The sequence below is a fragment of the Setaria viridis genome, chromosome 9 (assembly GCF_005286985.2).
Source record: "Setaria viridis chromosome 9, Setaria_viridis_v4.0, whole genome shotgun sequence".
Classification (NCBI taxonomy): domain Eukaryota; kingdom Viridiplantae; phylum Streptophyta; class Magnoliopsida; order Poales; family Poaceae; genus Setaria; species Setaria viridis.
In genome coordinates this window covers 54124787-54137493 of record NC_048271.2, presented here as the reverse complement: position 1 = coordinate 54137493, position 12707 = coordinate 54124787, and the positions used below count along the sequence as shown (strand labels likewise).

General features: G+C 42.5%; 1 pseudogene; it reads right to left on the bottom strand.

Annotated features, from left to right (window-relative positions):
- Positions 1–8729: 8729 nt before the first annotated feature.
- Positions 8730–10079, bottom strand: LOC140221470 (protein ALP1-like; annotated as a pseudogene).
- Between the last annotated feature and the right edge of the window lie 2628 nt (positions 10080–12707).

Here is a 12707-nt window from a genome sequence, read left to right as displayed (position 1 = left end):
CGGGCCGCTTCGTGCCACATGCTAACAGTATGGTGGCCCGTTTCGTGCCGCGCCTTATGGGAATTTTTTTATTTTAGCATTTTGCAAAAATATATATAGTTGGATGAAAAAATTATAAAATTAGGCAATTGAATTTTAGATCTGAAACTTGGGTCGATTATCTGAGCACCAATATGACATCAAATGAAAAAAAATTAACTAAAAAGCTAAAATAGCTAATTTGTTGTGAGAGAAAAAGGTTGAACCGAACGGCGGACCTCTTCTCGCCCTCCAAATTCACCTCGCCGCCCTCCCTCCACCTCGTCGGCGCAGGCGGCCAGCCAACCTCGCGGTTCCATTGCACCGCGCTCCTGCCGCGTGCGGAGCACCCATCCCTCGCTCGCCCTCCGGCTCTCCGACACCTTCCACATCCTCCTCCTCCTCCGCGGACGCACGCCTCGACTTCTTCTCTCGCACGGGGTCATTGCCCGCCTCCTTCTCCACTCGGTTACTGGAACTGGAGGTGGAGATCTGCTGGGACTTGAATTTACTTCTTTTGTTCGGTAAGTAAAATCCTTAGCTTTGCTTTGTTCTTTTGTTCTTGTCTGAGTCTCCCCTTCCTCTGATGTGAGCAATCGAACCTTTCGGAGATGGATGTTCCAATCTTCCATCTTGCTGCGATTTTGGTTGCTGCTAATGGTTTCCGCTCGCGATGCCGCCCCCGCCGCAAGGCCGCTCGCGCCGCCGCCAGCCCGCTCGCTCCTGTGCCGCCGAAAACCTTGCCTCCTCCCAGAACTGGCGCGCGCGGGGGAAAAATCAGCGGGAACGGGGATATGCGCGCGGGAGAGGGGGCGATTGGGGAGGAGGGGAGACGCGGAAATATGAGGGCGGCCGGCGGAGTTTTTCGGGTTCCTCTATTTTTTCGGAAGAATTGGGGTGCTGTTGGAGCTATATTTTTTGTGTTTTTCCTCCCTAAATAAGGTTTATCAAATTGGGGGCAATAAAAACTCTTGGAGTTGGCAGACTTTCGTCTCCCTTCCGTCTCCTCCTCGTTCTCTGTCTCGCACTCTCGCTGCGCAGTTCGCCTCCCAAAGTCCCCAACTCTCCATCTTTTTTTCTGAGGCGTCTCTCTCGGTCTCTCCACATCCGGTGCGGAAGCGTAGATCCACACCCGTCAGTTTGGTTTCACCACGCGGTTATCGCCTTATTCCTAGGCTTGTAGCCGCGACACCTGCCGCCCTTCAGCGTGCCGCCTCCTGCTAGGGTTTCGTGGTTGCCGCCGCGACCCCCGCCCTGAGCAGGAACCCAGAGCACTGTGTTGGTTGGATTGATTAGCGTGGAGTGCAGAGACCCCCTTGGCCGATTTGCTGTTTTCTCGGTAAGGCGACCCTGGCTTTGTCGCTCGGTTCTATTTCGGCTTGATCGCATCAAATATAGTTTTTCTCTCGATTCCGTGTTCAAAATCTTGTTTTTCTCTCGATTCCGTGTTCAAAATCTATTTTTTTCTGTCGATTCCGTGTTCAAAATCTATTTTTTTCTGTCGATTCCGTGTTCAAAATCTATTTTTTATGTCGATTCCGTGTTCAAAATCTAATTTCTCTGTCGATTCTGTGTTCAAAATCTAATTTCTCTGTCAATTCCATGTTCAAAATCTAATTTTTCTGTCGATTCCGTGTTCAAAATCTATTTTTTCTGTCGATTCCCTGTTCAAAATATTTTTTTGGTCGATTCCATGTTCAAATCTATTTTTTTTATGCCAGGGCTAGATTTTGACCAAAAGATATTTTTCTTTTCTTCAAACTCTACAACCCCCAAAAGGAGGAACTTTGGTACTCTATTTTCAGTTGGCTTCTCATGATCCTCTCACGTGTCCCTATAAATGGCTGATATGCAATTTTCTTTCATCAATGCAGTTTTGCCGGGGGACTCTTCATAACGGCCTCGCAGAAACCTCCAGTCCTCAGTGTGTTCCATTCAAATTTGCAATGTTGCAAGTATTCCTGCAGAATAAATTCATCTTCCAAGAGTCATGGTTTTGCTCCAATGGATGCCAGTAGTAAAAGCTGGATAATGATCTCATGGAACCTATCTATACACAAGAAAAATTTGTGCTCTTTCCGAAATGATGAACACCTTCAACAACCACTGATGGAGGTTGCGGCCAGAGATTTTTCAGAGCTCCAACATATTAGTACCGTTTTTTTATTCTACTGATGTCAATGAAAAAGCCACGCAGTTTATCCAAGCAGTATAGCTTCGGCAGCAAACTTCAAAGGTACATCAATTGAAAACATGTGAGCTTTAATGGAATCTTGAAATGACCCTTATATTCTCGAGATGATACATTCTCGTAAAGGATGCTCCTTCCGGGTTGCCGTAACAGAATGGCAGGAAATGTAATAATTTATGCAAAACATTTGCAAAATGGGAATATAATAAATTTTAATGTGTTGATTATTATCTTAAATTTGTGCACGTTAGCAAAGGAATGTGATTAGTAGAGGGCACTCAAAAAAGAAAATTTTCTGTGCTTAAAATCAGTTGTTTTCTTTAAGCCTCACATGGACACAAATCGGGCCAAGATTGTTTCTCTGATGGAATTGCTAGATATGATGGCATATGTTAAGGAGCAGAAGGCCCAAATGAGCGTTGGTTATAATTTAAGCTTAGGACAACTTAGGCGAGGATTGGATGCCACAGGCACTATATTTTGGTACTGTAGCGATTCCAATTCCAATATAATCTCTATCTCTACTCGTAAACAGCCCTTAAAAAAAGAGGCAGTTTTAAAACTTTCAATGTCATTCACAACCGCATTATGAAACTTGAACTCTATTAGTCAGTGCAGCTTCAAAAATCGGTTTCTAAATTCAAACTCTGCAATTAGTCATTGCAGCCTCATTGTATCAGCACATTATTGACATATCCTCTTCACTTTTTCAAGCTCTCACACATCAGACCGCTTGATCAAAGAGACCAACTGTTGGCTGAAGCCTTAAAGTCATCGTAGACATCCTTTTTCCCTGCAGTGAGTCTCCACATTCAGTACTGGTTCTAGCTTGCCCAAATAAACCAAAAATTTTATTACACTAAGTACAACTATACATTACCAGTGTCTCAGTTTGATATGAGAATGAGATAACCAAACTTCAGATCTTCCATTTGTCAAGTACGAGATGCAATGCCATGTTCCTTGTTGTGCAGATAAAGTGACCTATATTGTTTTCACGACTACTGCAAAAAGGATATCAAAGGCACATTCTCTTGGAAACACAGAGCTGGAAAAAAAAAATAGAAAGTGAGATCATTTTGATACTGTTTAGCTGGTAGTATACCTGTGATCAACTGATCATCTTGATATTAACACCAAGGTTGAGTGCCCTTCGAATTGTTTCAACACTGTCATGTCTACTGTATAGTGGTATGTAAGTACACATGACTTAACATTTTTAAGCTATCTGAACTGAAATAAGTTGATTAGATTAATTCCTATTTAATGGGCAATGCTTTAAGAGGAGAATTTTGAACCAAAAAACGAAACTACATAAAAGGTTTTTTCTGTTATAGTCTATTCACAAGCATCCCAAAGGGCATCACTAAAACAGAATCCCAAAGTGACATGGCATCAGTAAAATAGCATCCCAGAGTGACATGGCATCAGTGAAATAAAGGCTGCTTATGCTCTCTGACTTCTAATTATATCTTATATGCTGCTGCTGCTGCTTCAACACGCCTTTATTAATAGAGGCACATAATTACTTTCTAATCTTACTTTGGAGACACATAATGATAGCTGGTCTTATATCTGGGGGTCACCTTTCTTCTCCACAAAGATGGCTTACAAATCAATAATGGGAACTAGGACTGTCCACCCAGCATTCAGATGGCTATGGACGTCAAAATGTCAGAAAAACACAAAATCTTCTTCTGGCTACTACTCATGGACAGGTTAAACACAAGGGATATCCTAAGAAGGAAACAGATAGCTCTAGACTCATACAACTGCGAACTCTGCATCCTGCAGAAAAGAGAGACAGTTTATCATTTATTTTTCCGCTACAACTTTGCAAAAGCCTGCTGGAGAAGTATTGAGATTACGTATGTACACACCAGGCCGATTTGGAACATAATTGAGCAAATTAAAAGAAAATTGGGAGTATCGTTCTTTATGGAGGTTATAGTCTTACTGGCGTGGAGTATATGGACAACAAGAAATGATTGGATGTTCAAAAATGTTGATCCTCTCATCCTATCTTGCAATGGGAAATTCATCTCAGAATTCAAAGACCTCCTCAGGGCCAAACCAAGGCATAAACAACAAATGGAAGTCTGGATTCAATCTCTCTAGGCTATCTCCTTTCTTCTTTTCTGCTCTCTGTAACTGTTGTGGTCTCAGTTTCTTTTTCTCTTTCTTCTTCCTTTTTTTTTCTTCTTCTACTCTTCTCCTTTCTTTTGCTAGGCTCATCCTGTCCGCTTCCTTTTTCCTCTGGATTCTGGTTCCTTCGTGTATTTTGGTTTTTATATAAATCTAATCAGTAGGGGTCCCAAACCCCTCCTGTTCTTATAAAAAAAAAGGACTTGCCCTTGCCATCCCCACTGTCCCCAGAGACGACAATGGGGAGGCCATCAGGGAACCAGCAAAGGCCATTGACGCATCCTGAGATGGCGTCGACAACCCGCTCGATGCTTGTCGATTGGATTGTGCAGCTTGCATACATATACAATGAGAAAAACAAAGACAGAGACAAATAATTAGGCATAGAGATTAGCCATTGAAATATATGCGCGATCGCAAGTAGTAAACTTATGTTGCAATCCGATCCTAAAGAGCAGATAAACAGCATGGACAGATCTGTGCAATCTTGAAGGAATAGAGATGCGCAGCCCAGCCGAAGGGTGGACAATGTCTTTGCCTAGATGCAAAGGACAACAAATAATAAAACAAACAGAAAAAAAAATGTTCCAGAGAGCAAAGTTAATTTCAACGTAGATGGAGAGCAGTAAGATGGATAGAATCACCTACATTCACGTTTTGATTAGTATGGTAGTAAATCAAATTTATAACATGGTATGCACAATATCCTGGAAGTGTTAACTGTTGTTTGTCTACCTAACCCCCTAAATACAACATAAAACTAATATCAGCTAACTTTAACAAACTCTGTACTGGAGGTACATAAATCCTAGCACCTTTAGGATTTGCACACGTATGCACAGACCAACAGTTCTATACTCAACTTTGAACTGGACCTAGAATATCTGGTTGAGTGCAGATCTTACGCAAGGCCATCAAAGCAAAACTCATCATATCTTATGTTAGTTGTTCGCATAAGAAGGCACCACTTCCGAAATCAAATCAAGTTTTTTAACCCTAGCTATTTCTAGTAGTACAGTACAATATAAAGTAACAGTAAGACAAATTTTATTGCGAGGAAGCTCAAAATATTCAGTGGATGTTTGTGCATTGGTCGCAGGCTCAAATCTTTACATATAGGCACCAATTTGCTTGCGAAAAATGATTAGAGATACTAGCTACATCCAAATCAGAAGCTCCAATTAGTACGACTGGCTAACAAAACCCTGTTCCAGTAGAACTTTAAGCAGGCAATGATCAAAATGTGAATCCAGAATCTATAACCTAAGACTAAATAGTGGGGTTGCAAGCATTCTATTTACCATGGAACTAACATGAGCAAGAACATCTACCAGCTGAAAGCCTCCAAATGCCATTGTGATACATGATCTTTCAAGCCCTACTTCAAAATTTGGAAAAAATGACCATCCGATTAGTATACTACCATTATATCCTACTTGAAGAAGAGAACAAATTCCATGGTTCTGGTATGAAACATACAATATCATAAGCTGTGGGCGTTACCATTTTTAACATCGAGGTTCCAGGGTCTCCATAAAACGATTTGATTATTTCTTCTCTCTATCAACTACCTTCTTCTATTTCAACTTAGCAAAAGCTGGATATCAGAATTAATACCTGTATGACTACATTCTCTGAATAAGGCAGAATATAAAAAACATCCTGAACCAGTGACAAAAGTTCAGAATAAGAATACAATCAGGCAATCTGCATTTCTAAGTTGCACGTGTGGAATGCGGCTGCGCATCAGCCAGCTCTGCAGCAGCTTTGAGTAGTGAGGGGCCTTGAACCCTTGTATTTCTAAGCTGCTTCAGGATCTTGACGAATTTACTGTCCTGCTTGGAGATCTCAATGTACAAGAGGCCAGACTCAATACGCTTCTTGGTGTAAGCAATTAGCTCCTCTCTGTTGAGAACATCTCGGGTAACTTCTATGTTGTTCAACATAGGATCAACTGGGCAATCAATGTATCTGGCTCTCTCAAGCTCCCTCTTGGCCTCATCCAACTGTTGGGACGCTATGAGAGCTCGACCAAGCTTCACTGCAGTCAAGATGCAATTCTGAGCATGCACTGATTTTGACGCCATTCGATAGTACATGATCGACTTATCTAGTGTCTTGTATGCCAGATCCTTCAAGTCCTTAGCAGTGGACTTATCTGTAAGTACCGGAGATGACTCAATAAGACGTATATGCTGGTCCAACATTAAGTCTCCAGCCAAATTGAAACTGACTGCACAAGCATCCTGCTGGCTTCCCAAATTGATGGCCCGTAGAGCTGCTTCCATGAAGCACTTCTTTGCTTCCTCCTTATCATCTTGCTACTGTGCCCACCGGTGCATTTCCAGGATTGTTTTGAGTTGACTCCTAAGGGACGCCATCGGCTTGAGGCGGTCGAGATTGTCGTGGGAGAGGGCGGGGTAGCGGGCGATGACGAAGAAGAGGCGCCAGGCGACGAGGGGGAGGGAGCAGCGGGTGACGACGGGCGAGGTAGCGGGCGACGAAGATGGAGACGGAGTTTGGTGACGACGGGAGGAGGCTCGTCGGAGGTGGGGAAACGGGGCGATGGGTGAATTGGCGAAAACCTAAGGGTCCGTTTGTTTTTGGAATCATGTTATTGGTTGGGTCGGAGCCAACCCAATTTTCTGGGTCGAAGCCAACCCAATTCTTATTTAGTTGCAAGGTTGGGTTGAATCCAGTTTCTTGTTTGATTGGAGGATAAAGTAGGTTGAAGTGGTTCCATCTCTTGTTTGGTTTGAGGATGCGGGTTGGACAGTGAATGTGTTCACCTTCTTGGTGAGATTACCGCACATATATTAGCTGCCACAATTCTACACACACGTTCAACAATCCGACAATTCATCAATTCTTAACAGTAATTCAACAATTCACCAATTCTTAACAAGAATTCAACAATTCACCAATTCTTAACACCATTTCACCAAGTCAACAATTCATATATCTTGTTTAACACCATTTCACCAATTCAACAATTCTTAACACCATTTCACCAATTCTTAACACCATTTCACCATACAAAGTTCAAGCCTTACTTACATATACCAAGTTCAAGGCGATACAACAACTTACACGAAGTTCAAGTCTTACATAATATAAGTTCAAGACTTACACAATGACATAAGATTCAAGTTATAACAAAAGAAACATCCCACACTTCTAAATCACCCTTACATTTCAGGGAACTTCTCAGCGATGAACTTTGTGACCCAATTTAACTTGTGCTCAAATGGCAGTGTATAGAAATCTTTACCAATGTGAGGATTTTCCACCAAATGAGCATAGTAGAAAGATATGTGTGCTGAATTAAAACCAGGAAGTTGGTTCAACATGTCAAATAGGTCAGCTGCAGGTCATTATCAGATTTAGCAACCATTTTTATGGCAGCGGTAAGGTTTTCACCTACACATTTGAAAGCGGCAACCAGCCCATCCTCCTCCATTTCAGCTACCTTGGCCTTCTTACTTGGTCTACTAGCAGAAGATGTTGCCCCTTAAGTGGTAGGCCCATCACTTGGACCATGCCCTGTAACCTCATCCCCTCTTCTTGACTTTCAACCTCATCATCCTCTCTACCTAGAGGTACACTTGAGTCTTTTGCAAAGTTTCCAGTAGCCATGGTATTGCCAAATATTGCCTCCATCTCTTTGTAGTGCAAGAGGGGCTTGTTCAAGAACTCAACATCAGCCTTGTGATCCTAGGCATGGAGGACAAATAAGTTAATATAATGTAACACTTGTCAATGAATGAAGAACTAAGCAAAAGATGGTAAGCTTACATGGGCATGGCCGTTGTAGTGCTCCTCATCTAGTGTAATCATACAATTTTCTTCATCAAAGAGTGCACCACTCAACTTCCTCAATCTATTTATCTTTGCATACCTTTTCTGCCATATTTTCAAATGATTCTTTACTTGCTCACCAATGATCCTTGTGGTGAACTTCTCATTGATAACCCTATCACATCCATTCAAAAGGTGTTTCTTAAAGCCCTTCGATGTCTAAAAACCACCAGTCACCAAATCATTGAGATGAGAGAGTATTAAATCAGGCATTGCTGATGTCCACGTAGCATGCCCACTCGTTTCCCCACGTCCTTCAGCTACTTCCTCCATTGTTTTGCCACACAAAAAATACAAAATCAGCACCAAGATGTAGACAAAATGTACAGTACCATCAATACAAACTCAACACATCAGAAATAGACATTATCACCACAAATTACAAAAATTTTAGCAAACAACATGTTCATAAAAATATTATTCGACATCAAATACGTCCTTACAAATAGCAATACATCATCCAAGAAAGGCTAAAAGATGTTGTACAAATGAAACAAATTCAAGTTCGATACAAATATTAGTTAACATTGTTGTTTTGACAGTCTGCCCACATCTATTCTGCTAGCTGCTGCCTGAAATTAACCATAGATGCATGCTCATTTGCTTGGCCAATGCGTGTGGAAGCATGATTGTAGCTTGGCCAATTAGTATCCTCTTAGAAGAACTCATCACGCCCATCTTGTATGACCCAATTGTAAATAATGCAACAAGCACAAATAATATCTACTTGTGTTGGAAAAGGGAAGAATGGAGTTGCATCATCAAGAATTTTGAATCTCCTCTTCAGTGCCCCAAATGCCCGCTCTACAGTGATACGTAGCGATGAGTGCCTAAGGTTGAACAATTCCTTCTTGTTTTGCACTGGATTACTTCCCCATTCGTTTAAGTGGTACCGAACTCCACGCAAGGGAGGCAAAAATCCTGGTTTGGCTCCATATCCAGCATCCACTAGGTAGATTTTGCCTATCATTTGATAGATAGATTGATCATAATACTATAAGCAGGAATTTGTATGTAAAAGTTGAGAGTTTACTACTTTATTACCTTGTGGGACACGAAGGCCATGCTCACGTTCTAAAGCATCACGTAAAACTAGAGCATCATGTGCAGCCCCTTTCCAACCAGCCAACACATACGTGAACTGTAGACCAAAATCTACAGGTACTTTTACATTTTGTGTGCAATAGGGTTTCCTACCACGAAAGGCATGCTCAATGTTCTTAGGAACAGATGCTTTTACATGAGTATCATCAATAGCTCTGATACAATCCTAATTTTTTAAAAAAGGTAAAGATTAGGGACCACGTGAGGTTACAGTAATACAAAAGTCAAAACAAAATAGGGATAAGTCTCACACCTTAAAGTAAGGATCCCATCTGTTGTTCCCTGCAATTTTGCTTGGAGTGTCCAAAGACGGGGGCCTAATAAGTTCCCCTCGCAGCTCTCCAATAGCACGGAGTACTTTGTTGAAATAGCGGCTAATTGTTTCTCCCGATCTATCAAAATTAGTTGCAACTAACCTATTCCTAAGGTTATGTCCCACTGTATTTAGAAACATACCCACCTGTTGCTCAAAACACAAGTTACATGTATCTTGAAGCAAACCACGCTCTCTAAAAAGATTGCAAAACCGAAAGAACTTGCCTCTATTAAGTCTTAACATGTTCAAGCAAGTTGAGTCATCCTTCCAAACTTTGTTATTTAGATAATCTACTCTCATCCTATCCCTTGCCGCGATAGGCCCATAGGTAATACCAACCCTTCTTGTGTATTGTTTATGTTTTCTAGACTGAATAATCATGGCCATCATTGACAATATCATGTATGCAGCAGCAACACAAGTTACAATCTTGGTGCTCTTATCCATCTACAATACAACAATGAAAGAAACACTTGTTCTTAGAGATCATTCAACCATGATGTCCAGCTACAAGATTATTTGTTCAATTCAACTATCACAAAACTTTTATTCAACTATCACAAAACTATCAACCATGAGAATCCAAAGCAACATACAATACATATCAAGTATGGTGTATACCTTGGGAGAGCAGGGACTTGGTAGGGGCGGGAGCCCTCGGTAGCGACAGGAGCACTTGACAGGGGCGGCACCGGTTAACGGAGGCGGTAGGCAGCCTCGGTAGGGGCGGCGGCCGGCATGGGAGGCGGGCAGGGGAGGCGGCGTAGGGGAGACGGGCAGGGGAGGCGAGCAGGGGAGGCAGCCCAGGGGAGACGGTGGGCAGGGAAGGTGGCCTAGGGGAGACGGACAGGGGAGGCGGCGGGCAGGGGAAGCGGCGCTCGGCAGGGTCGTCGGCGGGTAGGGGAGGCGGTGGCGCTACGGACAGATCTTAGGCGGCGGTGGGCCTTGAGAGGGGTGGCGGCGACCAGGGGAGGCGGTGGGTCTTGAGAGGGGCGGCGGCGGGCAGGGGAGGCGCCGCCCCGCAGGCTCGTCGGCGGGCAGGGGAGGCGGTGGCACCACGGACGGATCTCAAGCGGCGGTGACGAGATCCATCCGGGACAGATGGTTCACCAGGTGAGAGAGAGGCGGAGGATGGGGGCGGAGGCAGTGGCTAGCATGGGAGGCGGCGACGGATGGAACGACGACAGTGGATGGAAAGGCGGCAGCAGTTGGAGGCGTCGGGGCGCTGGGCGTCAGGGGGAGGCGCCGGGTCGCTGGGAGGTGGGGGTGTGAGAGGTGACGGAGGGTTGTCATGCCCAACGTCACGCGCGCGAACGGAATGGGTCCGCGCGATCCCAGCAAAAAAAAAAGTGCGCCCAACCCGAATCTTAGGGGAATATACCCTACTGGGTTGGCTCCAACTCATACTCATTTTCAACCAAACAGGGGTTGAAGTCGAAGTGGGTCGACTCCAACCTAACCTACTTCGATCCCAGAACCAAACCCTAAACGAACAGAAGCTTGTGGGACTTTTTCACGAACAGAAGCTTGTGGGACTTTTTCTTCCTTTTTGTTTTTTGATGACTCGCGAAAGCTGGAACGAAAGCACGTAGACGGGCCCTCCATGGTGTTATTTCGGCCCAACCACGTGGATGGGCTGTTGATTCATTCCGTGGTTTGTGTCAGAATTTCTATCCATCTTCTGAAAAAATTATACAACTAATCTTCCGACGTTTAAAATGGGTGCAAACTACAACGAATGGACATTGGACAAGATTGATGCCAGGGACCAGCGGTGCGAATGCGCGGACGAGATCCACTAACTTTAGGTCCACCACCATTGAGTCACTGCCACGTGGATCCAAGCACGATGGGATCCACATATACGTGACTCAAATTACCGGGCTAAAGTTTAGCTCGGATCATACAGGATGGATGCTAATTAAAAGTATTAATATAGATTAATGATAAAACTAATTGTATAAAGGAGGACTAATTCACCAGACAAATCCATAAACATGGCTAATGACAAAACTAATTGCATAAATGAGGGCTAGTTTAATATTTCTAATTAGCATCTAAACATATGACGTGATTCGGACTAAACTTAGGATCCAAACACTCCCTTAGGGGACGTTTGGTTCCTCGAGCTAAAGTTAGTCCATGTCACATCGAATATTCGGAGGCTAATTAGGAGGACTAGATATAAGTTAATTATAAAACTAATTGCACAGATGGAGGCTAAACGGCAAGACGAATCTATTAAGTCTAATCAATCCACCATTAGCAAATGTTTACTGTAGCAGCACATTGTCAAATCATGAACTAATTAGGCTTAATAGATTTGTCTCGTCGTTTAGCCTCCATCTGTGTAATGGGTTTTGTAAATAGTCTACGTTTAATACTCCTAATTAGTATCTAAACATTCGATGTGACAGATGCTAAAAATAAGCAGGTTGAAGTTTGGATACCCCATGCTAAACTTTAGCACCTATCAAATCGGATATTTTGATACTAATTAGGAGTATTAAATATAGTCTAATTACAAAACTAATTGCACAGATGGAGTTTAATTCGCGAGACGAATCTATTAAGTCTAACTAGTCCATGATTTGACAATGTGATGCTATAGTAACTATTTGCTAATGATGAATTAATTATCATTAATAGATTCGTCTCGCGAATTAGACTCCATCTGTACAATTAGTTTTTTATAATTAGCTCATGTTTAGTCCTCCTAATTAGCATCCGAACATCCGAACTTTAGCACATATCAAATCGAATGTTTGGATACTAATTAGGAGTATTAAATATATTCTAATTATAAAACTAATTGCACAGATGGAGTTTAATTCGCGAATCTATTGAGTCTAATTAGTCCATGATTTGACAATGTGATGCTACAGTAACTATTTGCTAATGATGAATTAATTATCATTAATAGATTCGTCTCGCGAATTAGACTCCATCTGTGAAATTAGTTTTTTATAATTAGCTCATATTTAGTCCTCCTAATTAACATTCGAACATCCGATATGATTCTGCTAAAATTTAAACTCTCATATTAAACTCTCATATCAAGCACCCATTAGAGCC